The sequence below is a fragment of the Rhinichthys klamathensis genome, unplaced genomic scaffold (genome assembly GCF_029890125.1).
Source record: "Rhinichthys klamathensis goyatoka isolate OS25496 unplaced genomic scaffold, OSU_Roscu_1.1 h1tg000248l_1, whole genome shotgun sequence".
NCBI classification, from domain to species: domain Eukaryota; kingdom Metazoa; phylum Chordata; class Actinopteri; order Cypriniformes; family Leuciscidae; genus Rhinichthys; species Rhinichthys klamathensis.
In genome coordinates this window covers 1,026,175-1,040,324 of record NW_026606770.1, presented here as the reverse complement: position 1 = coordinate 1,040,324, position 14,150 = coordinate 1,026,175, and positions in this window count along the sequence as shown.

The window sequence follows — 14,150 nt, the reverse complement described above, 5'->3', positions numbered from 1 at the left end:
AGCGAGCCGAAGCGAGCCGTACCGTACCGTACCATGCAGTGGAAAAGCTCCATTAAAGGGGTCATATAATGGTACATGCACCTTTTAAAGTTGATTGTACTGAAATGTGTGTTGGCAGTGCCTGTACACAACCATCATATAATGATAAAAATCCAGTGTTTTTGTTTTAATCTCCTTATATGTTTTCCCCTGCCTCAAATCGAGCCGTTCGACCGTGTGACGTCACACGCTCGGAAGCCCCTCCCACGATTGTTGATTGACAGCCGGGTTTCAACACAGACCCGCCCTCGCTCGTGAGAGCTGTCAATCATAGTCTGCGCGGACCGGCGCGGTCATTGTTGATATGCTGGAGCACTGTCTATGAGCAGAATGGCGTCTAAGCGATTGTGGTGTTCTGTTCTTGGGTGTAATAACGAACACAGCAGTCATTTTAATGTTCCTAAATCCGAACCGCTGAAGACGCAGTGGCTGAGTTTGTTTTCGAAGGGAATATTCCCCACGAGCAACGTCAATGCTCTCATGTTTGCGCGAATCATTTCTCACCAGACTGCTTTATAAACGAGGGTCAGTATAAAGCTGGATTTGCTAAGAAGCTGCTCCTGAATAAAGGATCGGTACCAGATATTTGTGTTCCTGCTGAACCTCTAGAACAACTGAAGTATGTGTAACGTTTTATTAAACTTTATATTAATATTTATATCTTTGCAAATTGCTTGCACGCTTCACGATGAATGAGTCTAAGGTTTAGACTCAGGGTACATTACGGCATGTTTTCTATGTACGACGTTCTCAATATAATTCATAATCCCACGTTTATAATGAACAACGCGTTATGGTTATTGTGTTACAAATGGTGTACGCACAGAACAGAGAGGCAGAGTCAGCAAAGCTCATTATCATTTAAAGTCATATGCACTGAAACGGCGTGCTGTTCTTACAATACTAATGAGAATTTTTAATTAAAGTATATTACAAACTTTTAATTTAGACTCTAAAGAATCATATTAGCTTGTACAAAATGGCATTAAATGACCCCTTTAAGTTTTTCTTTGGCACTTCTCAGCCTTTGTGCCTGTGACCATTTCACATACTGTATGTGGCCATAATGACAAAATCACACAAATTTATATTAATATATGAATTTATCTATTTATTTTTGTTTGTTTGTTTATTGTTTATTTATTCATCATTTATTCATTTATAATAAAGCTGCAAAATTGGCAGATCTAATATAAAATGAATTGAAATTAATGAGCTCATATAATATTTAGTCTGGCCTTCTGATGATGATTATCATAATTTATGAAGATAGAGCACCTCTTTCTAAGGTTAAGAAAAGAAAAGAAAAGAAAAGAAAAGAAAAGAAAAGAAAAGAAAAGAAAAGAAAAGAAGAAAAGAAAAAATGAATAGTTTCTGTGTAAAGCACCGTTATTTGAACTTTGACTATTTACGCCATTTTATTTCTTATAACATTTCAGGACATTGATAGTGTCATTTTCTAAAACTAGGCTATACTTTCTTTGCCGAAAAATAGAAAGGGATTAGTGATATACTGTGCTGAAACAAACAATGGACAAAGAAGGTAGTGTTTTCACAGAAAGTTGTATTTCTTGTTTCTGGAGATAATTTATCTTGTTTTTTAGACTCTTTTACTGGAATGTGTGGAAGCATGACAGCCTAGAGATGAGCATGTTGCAATTATGATGGTGTTTGTGGATAAGGGAGGTGGAGGATGGGTCGGGTTGGGTGGAAAGGAATTTGGCAGAGTCCTGTCAGTAGTGTTGAGTCTGTACTATTATGCACACATGCAGCCAAACTGCTCACTGAACTGTTATACATTTACTACCTTCATTTTAATGACATGATCAAGAGAGAGTTTGCTGAGAGGGCGAAACCATTTGACTTGTCCTATAGTGCTCATGGTGTTGACATCTTGTTAGGTGACTAAATGATGCACATGCACTGTAAGGGAATCAAGGATAATTGGCCTATTCACCAAAAAACTGTATGTTAATTCATTAACTCTTAATGTCTTCAAATGCATGTTTGCCATTGAAAAGAACAACTTTTTGTCAATAAGTAAGTGGAATTGATGTAACAGAATTATCAATTGATAAATGTTAATTATTTGTATACTAATATGTATTTACTGTATTACTTAAGCGGTCTACAAGACAACATAGCCTTCACAGCAAGCCTTCAAGGCCAAATGTGTCCTCTGAAACACATGAAGTCAAGTCACCTTTATTTTAGTGCTTTATACGATACATATAACAGAATCAATGCAAACTTCAAATATGAGAACACTTAAATTTATGCTGTAAAGCAGTTCTAAAAAGACTATAATGTCAGCTCAAATCAGTCAACAGAAATCACTTGGAGAAAATATTAGGGAATGTTCTCAGAATGAAGACAGTATGTCCTATTTCCATGGGTACAACTTAAACAGCGAAGATGGATGGTTTACACATTGGTTCACCAACACTGTAGACTGAATAATTATGTTATTGCGACACTGAGGAGCACCCAGGCCCCAGGTGAACTGCATGCAGCATGTTATCAGTCTCCACCCCATGACAAAATTGGACCCTTTTCCAAAATGTTGTCCTTAACTCATGCTCAAAACAGCACATGTTTTTTTCTCAGCAGAGATTTGTATGACAGCATGAAAATGAAATTATCATAGCAGTAGATTTTATTTTATTTTTTTTTGCAAACACTCAGCAAGGTGTTGCTGCGAGGATGAAATAAAGGCTGGATCTCGATGCAACAGTTGATTTGAATGAAAACTCAAAATAACACGCTCCAAATACAAAAACAGAGCAACCACTTAAAATAGCCACAAAGAATTATTGGACAAAGAACACTACAAACACAGGGCTGTATTTACAAATGTAGACCAATGAAAGGAAATGAGAAACAGCTGCAGTGCATTAATTAAACAATGAATAACAAATACTAACACCGGAAACAGAACAGGAAACAATAAAAAAACCAACAAACAAAGATAGGAGGACGTGGAGCTGGAAGAAGGGACCAGGGAGGAGATGACAGTGGAAGGAGCCAGGGAGTGACCCCAAACAGAGCCATCAGGATGCAGGCACCAGAGCCATGGAGAGAAAGAGTGGCGACTCTCCCATAGACCGCCATAGGAACTTATGAATGCGGAAGTAATGCGTGTCGTGGAGCGGCCGATAGTTCCAAACACTGATAATTCCAGCATTGAACCCCATTCATTTTCAGTGCTTCAGAAGTACGTTCGCTGGTAAATTAATGAAATTACTTTTTTTTACTTTTACACACATTAGCCGACCTCTCGTGAATCTAGTCTGTAGTTATATTTTATGTAGCCAGTTTTAGTAAATGTTTATTGGAAGATAATAGGTTAATTGCAGCGATAGCTTACGTGACCAACACTTCACTAACGTTTGCTAACTTACGGTAACTGATGTATATAATATATAATATTTTTAATAATATTTTATATGTATGTATATATATAGCCTATATATAATATTATATATACATACACACACACACACACAATTCATTTATTTAAATGGGTTAGGGCTATGCATGTGCTTATAGGAACATAGTTAATTCACTCATTAACTATCTCTCCGGTTTAATTTTATGAAGAATATTTTTCGGTTGAATATTTACCGAACATTGCTGTATATAGTCGTTGCTTTCTACGTTATGGGAGCAGTCTATTTCCCTCCTAAATCGTTCATTTGTACATGCACAGCGTAATTATTGATATTTGATGTTGGTTGGAGTTCTGAACGGACCGCAGACCTCTCTGCGTGATCACGAAGGTAGGCTAATGGCTGAATCGGAATTTATAAGCAAGATCACGGGAATCAATAGCCCAATACAGCCCAGTTGTGCTAAAATAAATATCATGAGACGTCCATCATCAGATGAATGACATGGAAAAGTTAAGTTAGAGCCGCTAAAGCCAGTGCTATGCGAACATGAACACTAAGCTTTTCCCTCCAAAAATATAGCCTAAAACTTATCTAAGTTGTCACCCTGCCTCTCCAAATGCAAAACTGACATTAACAAAATGCAATAACAGCTGAAAAAGTACTTGGGTGTGTGTTTTATTTTATATTTACCGTTTAATAATGCAATCGCTGCTGTCTGTCCATAGAAGAACATAACAGCCCGCGTATGTTTTGGAACTATTGGGGCTTACATGAACCACGTGACAGCCGTCGCGGCGACATCAAAGCGTGTCGCAACTCTTTCTCTCTATGGCTCTGGCAGGCACGTGGCAGAACCGAAGGAGGGAGGAGCCAGGGGGTAGCCAATAGCCCAACCGACTGAGGTGGAGACAAGGGTGCAGAGACCCAGGCGGAGCTGAGGAGAAGAAGACCCAGGAGCGGACTGGAAGGCTCACGGGGCCGAGGAGGAGATGGGGACTTGGCAGACTGAGGCGGAGCCGGAGTGAGCGAGGGAAGGAAGAGCCCGGTGGAGCCGAAGGGGTGGAGGGACTATAGGCATAGCCAGAGGACCGGATTTCCATGGCGCAACCAGGGTGATGACTGACTAAGACGGAGCTGGAAGGGGTGAGGGAGCCCGGCGAAGCTTGAGGGATGGAGCCGAGGGAGCGTGGAGTCAAGGTGGAGCCGACGCGTCGACAGCATGAGGTGGAGTCCAGGGCTTGGAGGCCTGAGGTGGAGCTAGGGATCGAAACACCAGGGTGGAGCTGGTGAACTGCAAAACCCAAGGTGGAGCCACACTGGGGTGCGTTTCCCGAGAGCATCGTTAGCCAACTATGGTCGCAAGTTCCGTCATTATCAGCATAGTTCAACAAGTCAGTGTTTCCCGAAATCATCGTTCCAACGAACATTCGCAAACAGCATCGCAAAGTTGTGTGGTTGGAACGACAGCTCTCGAGCTAGAACCATAGTTTCTAGATTGCAGGCCATGTGGACTCAATAAATCCTTATCTTGAGCAAAATAAGCAAGCTGACATTCAGTACAACCTGTGCCTTTTATTTAGAATACATACAAATGTCATTTATATCTTTGAGTTTGTCAGGAGATTTAAAGCACCGTTTTTGAAGACTGCGCATGTGGAACGAGCTTATGATTGAATCTGGAAATAAAGTGAAATAACTGAGAAAAATGAGAAATATTCCTCAGATGCCATGTCTGTAATTTATATCAAAACATCTAGCATTAATTCGATCTCAAACAGTTTCATTAAAATAAGTTATTACTCCACCACGTGCGTGACGTCATAAACCAACGTGGTTGAACGACCAGTTATAATAATCCTAAGAAATAATAATCCTAATATTCTTGATGTGAACATGAACATTGTGTGATGGGTGATGTTGAAGCCCTGAAGCGTCTCTTGACTCTGGGTGTACACCTGCCACACCTGCTGATGCGCAACATCTGACTGACAGATGAAAATCACACAAAGTTCTGTCATTATAGCTGAATCATGAGAAAATTTGTGTACGAATGAAGGTGGGGCAAAAATCTGAATTGAATCAATTCTTCACTATCAGCGTAGGAGTTGTAAATTGAATTGAATGGAATTGGAATTTGAAACAAGAAATACAAAGCGGAACATCAGAGGGATTTCTTACCATTTATTAACTTTTTATATTATTAACTTTGCTAGTGTATATACACTGATTAGACATATTTCTCTAATATTGCTATTCTTGAATAGCCTGGTTAAAACCAGACCATTCTCAGTTGTAACTGAGTTATGGTCTGGCAAAGCGTCATACAAATCATTTCCAGAGGGGCGTCACCAACGGACGTCGCGGATAGACCTAAACCAATCAGAGCGATGAAGGAGATGACGTATGCAGAGCGGGGAGCGGGGAGCGGGGAGCGGGGAGCGGGGGGGGGGGGGAGGAGGGGGGGGTTGAGAAACATCTCCGAGTGTTGTTGTTCTTTGCTCGGTTTTTAACTAAAAGGAAACAGACGCGATAGCTGATTTGAACGAGTGAAGTTCGTCGGCGGCATCCATCTTTGTAATGTAGGCTACAAAATCTGCTTCAAAATCCCAGCGCTGTCGTCATCGTGTAAAGCCCGCCCCAACGTTTCTGATTGGTGCCTCGATTTCGGCGGATTGGAAATGAGTTTGAATGAGCTCTTTGCCAGACTAACTTTCAGAGCAAATCTAAATTTGCCTAAAGTTGTCTGGGTTTTCCCAGGCTAATTCTTGAACTAAATTGAATACAGTTAGTCTTTAATACAGATTTTATTTTGCCATACACAGCACCACAAAAAGTCCTCTACACTGTTTTCAGATAACTTAATAAAATTAAATGTTGACAAAAATAAATTAGAGCATTCTGGGAACAAAGTGTCCTTGCACCATATGGACAATATAATGAAAGTTATAAATAACTATAACTATAAACTGTTTATTCATGTTTTTGGGAACGCTCCGTTAGCTGTGTGTTTACAGTATTTGTAATTAAAATAGAAATGTTAATAATGTTGTATTATTATGTTGTGAATTAAAATTATGCATTCAGTTTGCTGCCTTAATTGAAATTGAGGAACTTAAATTGATGCCATTCTGAATGCTGCACAACACCAGTGTGAAAGAGAAAGACAAGAGAGAGAGAGAGAACCTGAGAAAGCAAGAGAAAGAGATACCAGTCACTGATATATCAGTCATGTGATAACTGTTGACAGTGACTGTACAGCTGCTATTGATACACACTGATAGAACATATCCCAGATGCCTCCAAACCCCAAGCATGAACCACAAACCACTTTCACTCCCAGAGTTATTTTCAGATTTCTCCCAATTGTTGCTTTATAAAGCCTTCAGTATTGTGTAGCACTCCTTTGTTTGAGGTAATGTGCTCTGCCTGCATGAGTACCGATGCATGCATGTAATTCAACACCTGCGTGGTAAGAAAGATCACTCTGTGCTCAGTTTGTTCAGTTGCTGAGCTCAGGGTATGTGACTGTCTCTCTTATTTCCTTTCCCCCACTCTGCAGTCTCTCAAGGTATTACAACATAATATTTTCTGACTTAAACAGGGCGTTTTGGGGCCGCTAAAATTTAGTTTGGGGGCATTGGAAGTCATCATCAAACGTCACTTGTATTTTGGGCGTGACATATGTCACATACACTTATGAGATATGCAGGTGTGTAACAGGTAGATTTGTTCGATGACAGTCAGACAGTGAGTCAGTGGCTTCACCCTAATCGGCCTCTCATAGCACTAAATCAATGTCTTAAAATCAATTTTCTGATTCTTTCTCTGTGCCTCTACACACAAATTTAGTTTTTATAACAATTTGTAATAATCTTGTTTATGTACTATTTCAATATTATAGAAGTGCAACTCATCAGAGAATCCTCAAAAAAACTATCACGGTTTCCACAAAAATATTAAGCGGCACAACTGTTTTCAACATTTATTATAATAAGAAATGTTTCTTGAGCAGCAAATAAGAATGATTTCTGAAGGATCGTGTGCCACTGAAGACTGGAGTAAATGGCCGCATTACTCCATTACAAAACAGTTATTTTAAATTGTAATGTGTAAAAATAAAAAATGTATTTTAAACTGTATTTCTGATCAAATAAATGCAGCCTTGATAAGCACAAGACTTTTTTTCAAAAAGATTAAAAACTTAATTGTTAGTGTCCCTTCAAATGTACTGATAATCTGATACTAAAATAATGCATAGGCTAAACTAAATAGTACTTGTTATAGTTATACATGTTATAAACTTAATGACCTAATATACATAACATGAACTAACAATTAGCAATACATTTGTTACAGTATTTATTCATCTTTATTAATGTTAGTTAATATCCAGCTGTATTGTTTCTTCATGTTACCTATAATGTTAACAAATAAAACCCTTTGATTTGAATAATGTATTAGTAAATGTTGAAATTAATATTAACTTAGATTAATAAATGCTGCAGAAGTAATGTTTATTCTTAGTTCATGTTAACTATCACAGTCTGTCTGTACATATAAAAATGAAATGTACACAAAATTGAATGTAGATGATTCTAATCTGGAAAAAGTTTATTTTTATGGGTTTCATCTCGTCTTAAAATGTCCTTTACAATAAAGTTAATTTTATAAACTTATAAGACATTTACATAGATACTTTCGAGATGTGTCCAAATACTGATATTAAAAATCAATTAAAATTAGGGGATTTTATAATTTTCTTTATGCCATTAGATATCAATTGTTTTCATACACGCAAAAGATCAAATATTTTGCTTTTTATGACAAATATTGTCATTTAAAAGTGTAAATCATCTCTACTAAAGCGTTAAAATTATTGTTGCAATTAAAAATATGTTTAATAATTAAAATAAATAATTTCATTGCTACGGTAATGACAGTTTTTGTCGGGACACACACACACATATGTATACATCCTATACTATACGTATACAGTATATGATATAGTCAGGACTTTTAGCAATGTCCTTTAAAGAGATAGTTCACCCAAAAATGAAATTTATCTTATGATTTACTCACCCTCAAGTCATCCTATCCTAGCTGTATATGACATTCTTCTTTTAGACGAATACAATCGGAGTTATATAAAAAGAATGTCCTGGCTCTTCCAAGCTTTATAATTTTTGAAGTCCATCAAAGTGAATCCATCCATGACAAAAGTAATCCACACAGCTCTGGGGGGTTAATAAAGGCATCCTGAAGTGAAGCGATGCGTTCGTGTAAGAAAAATATCCATATTTAAAACGTTCGTCATTACGTCGTCCGTCAAGGTCAAGTGTTACTTTTTCGCCGTAAATCGGCCGTCTGCTGGAAGCTAGTTATTTTAGTATGATATTTTTCTTACACGAACGCATCGCTTCACTTCAGAAGGCCTTTATAACCCCCGGACACACGTGGAGCACTTTAATCATGGATGGATTCACTTTATGGACTTCAAAACAGAAACGGCCATTCAAAGCTTTGAGCCAGGACATTTTTAATATAATGCATTGTGAACCGATTGTATTTGTCTGAAAGAAGAATGTTATATACACTTAGGATGACTTGACGGTGAGTAAATCCTGGGCTAATTTTCATTTTTAGGTGAACTATCCTTTTAAATGTACAACACGCTGCCTCATATTTTTACAATATATGTTGAGTATTATTTAAAATGTAAATTAAATGGTTATTCATCATTTCTTTCTTCTAAAAAACATGAATTGTACGGGGGTTTTTACAGTAAAATTACACATAAAGTGATGTTAAACCATTTATAATGTAAGCACAGAATAATTCAAATGAATAAGTAAGATAAAAAATAAAACTAAACAATGTGCTATGAACAAAACAGACGCCATGATCTAATAGAGCATAAAATAAATAAATAAAGATATACTGGTTATAGTCTTTCGTGAATCTGACTAAATCTCTGACTAGGCATGGCTGAGTGCTAGGAAACGGTTGTTTATTTGAGACTAGACACGCCTACCACCTCTCTGGCCTTATCACTGAGCTCAGGTTTCAGTCCCAGCCGTTGCCATGGAGCTGTTTTCTTTTGACAGTGCTCTTAAAGCGACACAAAGAGATAGAAGAAGGTAAAAGAAAAGATTGCACTCATACAAGAGAGGAAAGAGGGAGGAAGAGAAAGGGGAATGGGGATTGTGGGAGACTGGGAACTGTAGCATTCTAAACTTTTGGAAATATGAATTAACAGAATGCTGTTGTGAGACTAACCACGAGAACACTTGGGAGCGGAAGTGACAGAGCGAGACAAAGAGAAAGAAACTAATGATGTGTTGAAAAGAGAGAAGGGGAAAAAAAGAGTCGCAGGAATGCATGAGAAATGCAAGGGCGTGTCAAAGGCCAAATGATCATCCACAAACACCCAGACAAACTTTCACAGTCTGCACGGAGATTGTGCACGGCTCCCTTAATTGATCAACTTTTAATGTATTTTATTTCTTCTTTTTTTTTCTGTTTTAAAGTCACAACACCGTTACGCAGTAAAACAAAAGTTAACAAAAATCTTGCACACAAAAACAAGTCCACAACTTTACTGCATGCCAATCTTTGATGAAGAGGCAGTATAGAGTATCTATTTAAAATTGAACAGATAAATAAAAAATTCATTACCAAGGAAGAACATGATCTTTATTGGATTTGTTGTGCATTGAATGTGAGTGTTTATTAGCACCAACAGGTGGCACTAACCTATGTGTGGAACAGGATTGTACAGTAAATTGAGAAAGCCATTTCAATTTCCTGAATTTGAATTGAATTTGAGGTAAAAGAAGAAGAAGAAGAAGGAAAAAAATAAGAAAGAAAGTTTTATTTCAGAATGCAACTCAAATTTAGGGATGGATGTTAACACAATTTCATTAACATTTGCCAAATTGGTGGCTAAATTTAAAATCTCATTCGTAAATTTGGGGGTGAAAATTCATACTTACTTTTTTTTTATTATTGTACATTTTCATTAAAAATCACACAAATTAAAATGAACTAAATAAATAGCTGTTATTTTTATTGCAAGCAACTTTGTACATGTTTCATTTTTTTTTTAAATGTTTAAAACAATTGGAGTATAGAATTATTTTTAATAAAATGACTTTTGTGGTCCAGAACAGTTAATTTACCACTGTGTTGAATTTCTTTGAATTAGAATTCAATAAATTCCTCTCCCAAATTTCAAATTTTCAAATGGTTCAAAATCATTACATCTTGTCTTACATTTTTAAGTACAATCAACTTGGATGTTTAAGTCATTTAAACTTAAATTACATTAAACTGAATTCAAAAATGAGTTGAACCTTGTATAACTTGAGTTGAAATTTTGAGTAAAGTAACTTTTTTTAAGAGTTAAAGCAATTTAAAAACATAAGTTGTCAACTTATTGATCATATATTTTTTTTTACAGTGTAAATGAAAATGGATCTAATTCTTCAATTCTGAATATTGCATAACCCGGCCTGTGGAAATCCTCACTGTTCTTACAGTAAAAGTAAACAACATTAAACTGTCTTGCAACAATTTAAGCTAACCAAAACCTCTCCATATTGAAGAAGAAAGACTAAAATAGTTAATGCTTCACCCTCTTCTATGAATAATTACTGGTAGAGATTTGGGGAACTTGAAACCCACCCCTTAACCTAACCTAACCCTTACAAATGTATCTGCATAATGTTCACACACCCCAAAGCTTTTCCTTACCTTAGTACCACACTTAATCATAATCTTAACCTCTACTCTAATTTTATCCTGGACTACACCAAAACAAACCCTTGAACAGTCCTCTTCTAGTGCTGGGACCATATTTAGGCCACATCCATATGTGGGGTGTGAAATATATGTGTCTCTCTCCACAACCGCAAATTAACAATGAGTGCACGGATATAACATCTCAGCACTGCACATGAGTATATGACGAGTATGAGAGCATCCTAAAGGTTAGGCGGCTGGAGCGCTGAAAACTAGGCGTTGTCTGCTGAGCGATCACAACCCTTCCCACAAACACACCCTGTGTAAGCCAGCCTGGCACTCCCAATGGCTCTCACTGATTTCACCATGAGTCATACAATCATTGTGCACAGGTGACAAGCATGTGCATGCAACCGTCTACAGATACAGACCTGTTACTGTTTATCATCCAAACTCAAGGGAGTTTCCAGCAGGACTGGTTTTCTGTACTCCATCAAGAAGAACATCAGACCAGAAAACAATTGAAACAAAAGACTTGTTCCTGAGAATTTATCTTGAATTCTCTATTACCGCAGTGGCAAACTGCTGTTTTAAGTTTAAACTTCCGGTAAATTATGTTAGATTTGAGCTTAAAACACAAAAAATAATTCTGGATGTATTCTCTAAAAACTTTACTTCTCAAGTAAATGTCTTGTTTTGAGGATATTTTTTTTCTTCTTCTTTTTTTTTTACTGGAAAACATTAATGTTATTTTTTTGTTTTGATTATTTGGCTGATAATTATTTTGCTACATAACCCATAGATCGATGTAAATGTTCACAAAGTTGGTGTAGCCATTACTATTTCTATTTTTCCAATTAATGTTCATTTCTGATACATGTCTAGTGTTTGACCTGCGGTAAAATGTCATGGAATCCCTCTTTCTCTTTTCTTCTCTCTCTTTGAGCGTCTTTGTAAAGCAGATTTATGACGGCTCAGACAGTGCAGGCTTCATCTGAATGGAAGTCACATTCAGGATATTCTCTAAATGTGTGCAAATGGCAAAGACTTGGTATTCAGACCCTCTCGGCAGGGCCCCTGCAAATCCTTAATCTTCACATATCCCTCTCTCCCGGGCCCTTTTAACATCTCTAAAAACAATCTGAATTCTAAATTTGATACTTCATGACATGATGATTTGAAATTTGTTTCATTGTATTTTTCGAATTGAGACAAAGTCAGCAAAGCGATCAGTTAAGTAAGAGAGGGAGTGAGTAAGTGAGAGACCGATTGGCAGAAAGAAAGAATAAACAGGTAAAGTTGTCTCGCCCAATCACTTCTTTCTTTTCCCGGTCTGTTCCTACACCTCCTTAAAGCAAGCAGGCATGCCATAACTTCGCCATTTCCCAAAAAGCCCTCTCTTTTCCACTGAAGTGCATTAGCTTTAACAGCCAAATAAAACACACTCTAAAAAATGCTGGGTTGTTTAACCCAATTTTGGGTCAAATATGGACAAACCCAAATGTTTGGGTTAAAAATGTAATGTAAAAATTTAACCCAACAGCTGGGTTTGTCCATATTTGAACCAAAGTTGGGCTTAAACAACCCAGCATTTTTTAGAGTGCATAATCAAACTATTTTTCAGAAATAATTCTTTGTACAATTCCATGTAGTTCAATAGAAAACGATTTGCTGTTTAGTTGCGTAGTAGGGCAAACCTTCAGACACGTTTCGTTTCACACATTTATGACCAACTTTTAATAAGCACATGCTAAGGTGTGAGTTCAGGTGTGATTACTAATGAAGAACACCTCAAAGAATACGGCTTCTGATCTTTAATGAAGTTAATTCCTGGCTTTTCATAAGAACCACATCCTGCGAAATGATCGGTTATTTGTGATTTAAGAATGAGTGATCTCAGAATTATTAGGGATGTATTATTTCAATTAAATAGCATAAAACTGCTGATGTCAAAACATCCACGTGAGATATACAACATAACATTAAAAATGACTGTTAATGGGTCATTTGCAAAAGCATGCCTTTTGCGTCATGAACATACTGTATGCGCCAACTTTAATAGTGATGTATGTGTATTTATAAAGGCATATTAGCATATATGTTTTTACATTGCTTTCATCAAAATAAGTTGAGCAATTTCATAAGTTATACAAGATTGAGCTAATTTTTAAGTCAGTTTAGTGTCATTTAAGTTGAAATGACTTAAACATCCAAGTTGATTGTACTTGAAAATTTAAGGCAGCAACTTGTTTTACATTGGTAATATGTATGTATATATATATATATATATATATATATATATATATATACATAAATGAAATAAATAAATACAAATTTTCAAAATTGTCAGTCATTTTCTAAAAAACAATTTGGATGTTTAAGTTTTGAGGAGTTTTGAACTCCTCAAAACAAGTACACTGTAAAAAAAATTGCTGTAGTTATGCAGCTGTTTGCCAGTAACTTACTGTAGATTTAAATTGATGTATATTTACTGGCAACAGTTTGTTCAAAGTTAAATGAACATTAAACATTAACAAGTCTTTGTCTTTACAGAATAAAATTATAAAATAACAATCTAATGCAAAGCATTCTGGGAACCAGAAATCTTCATCAACCTTTTTCTGTTTTTCTGCTTTGTATGAGGCTGTTATTTTAGTTTTATTCTGTAAAGATAAAGACTTGTTAATGTTTAATGTTCATTTAACTTTGAACAAACTGTTGCCAGTAAATATACATCAATTTAAAACTACAGTAAGTTACTGGCAAGCACCTGCCAGTAATACTGTAATTTCTTAATTTCTTACTGTATTTTCTACTGTAATTTTTTACAGTGTAGCCTACATTTCTACTATTTTATTACTGTATTTTATATTGTTTGTTTATGTTTGTCAGTAGTTACATGAAATAGTCAACCCTGACTTTTACCATGATTCAGTACAGAAAACAACTAATTACCGAAAACTTACTGGGAAAAAAAAT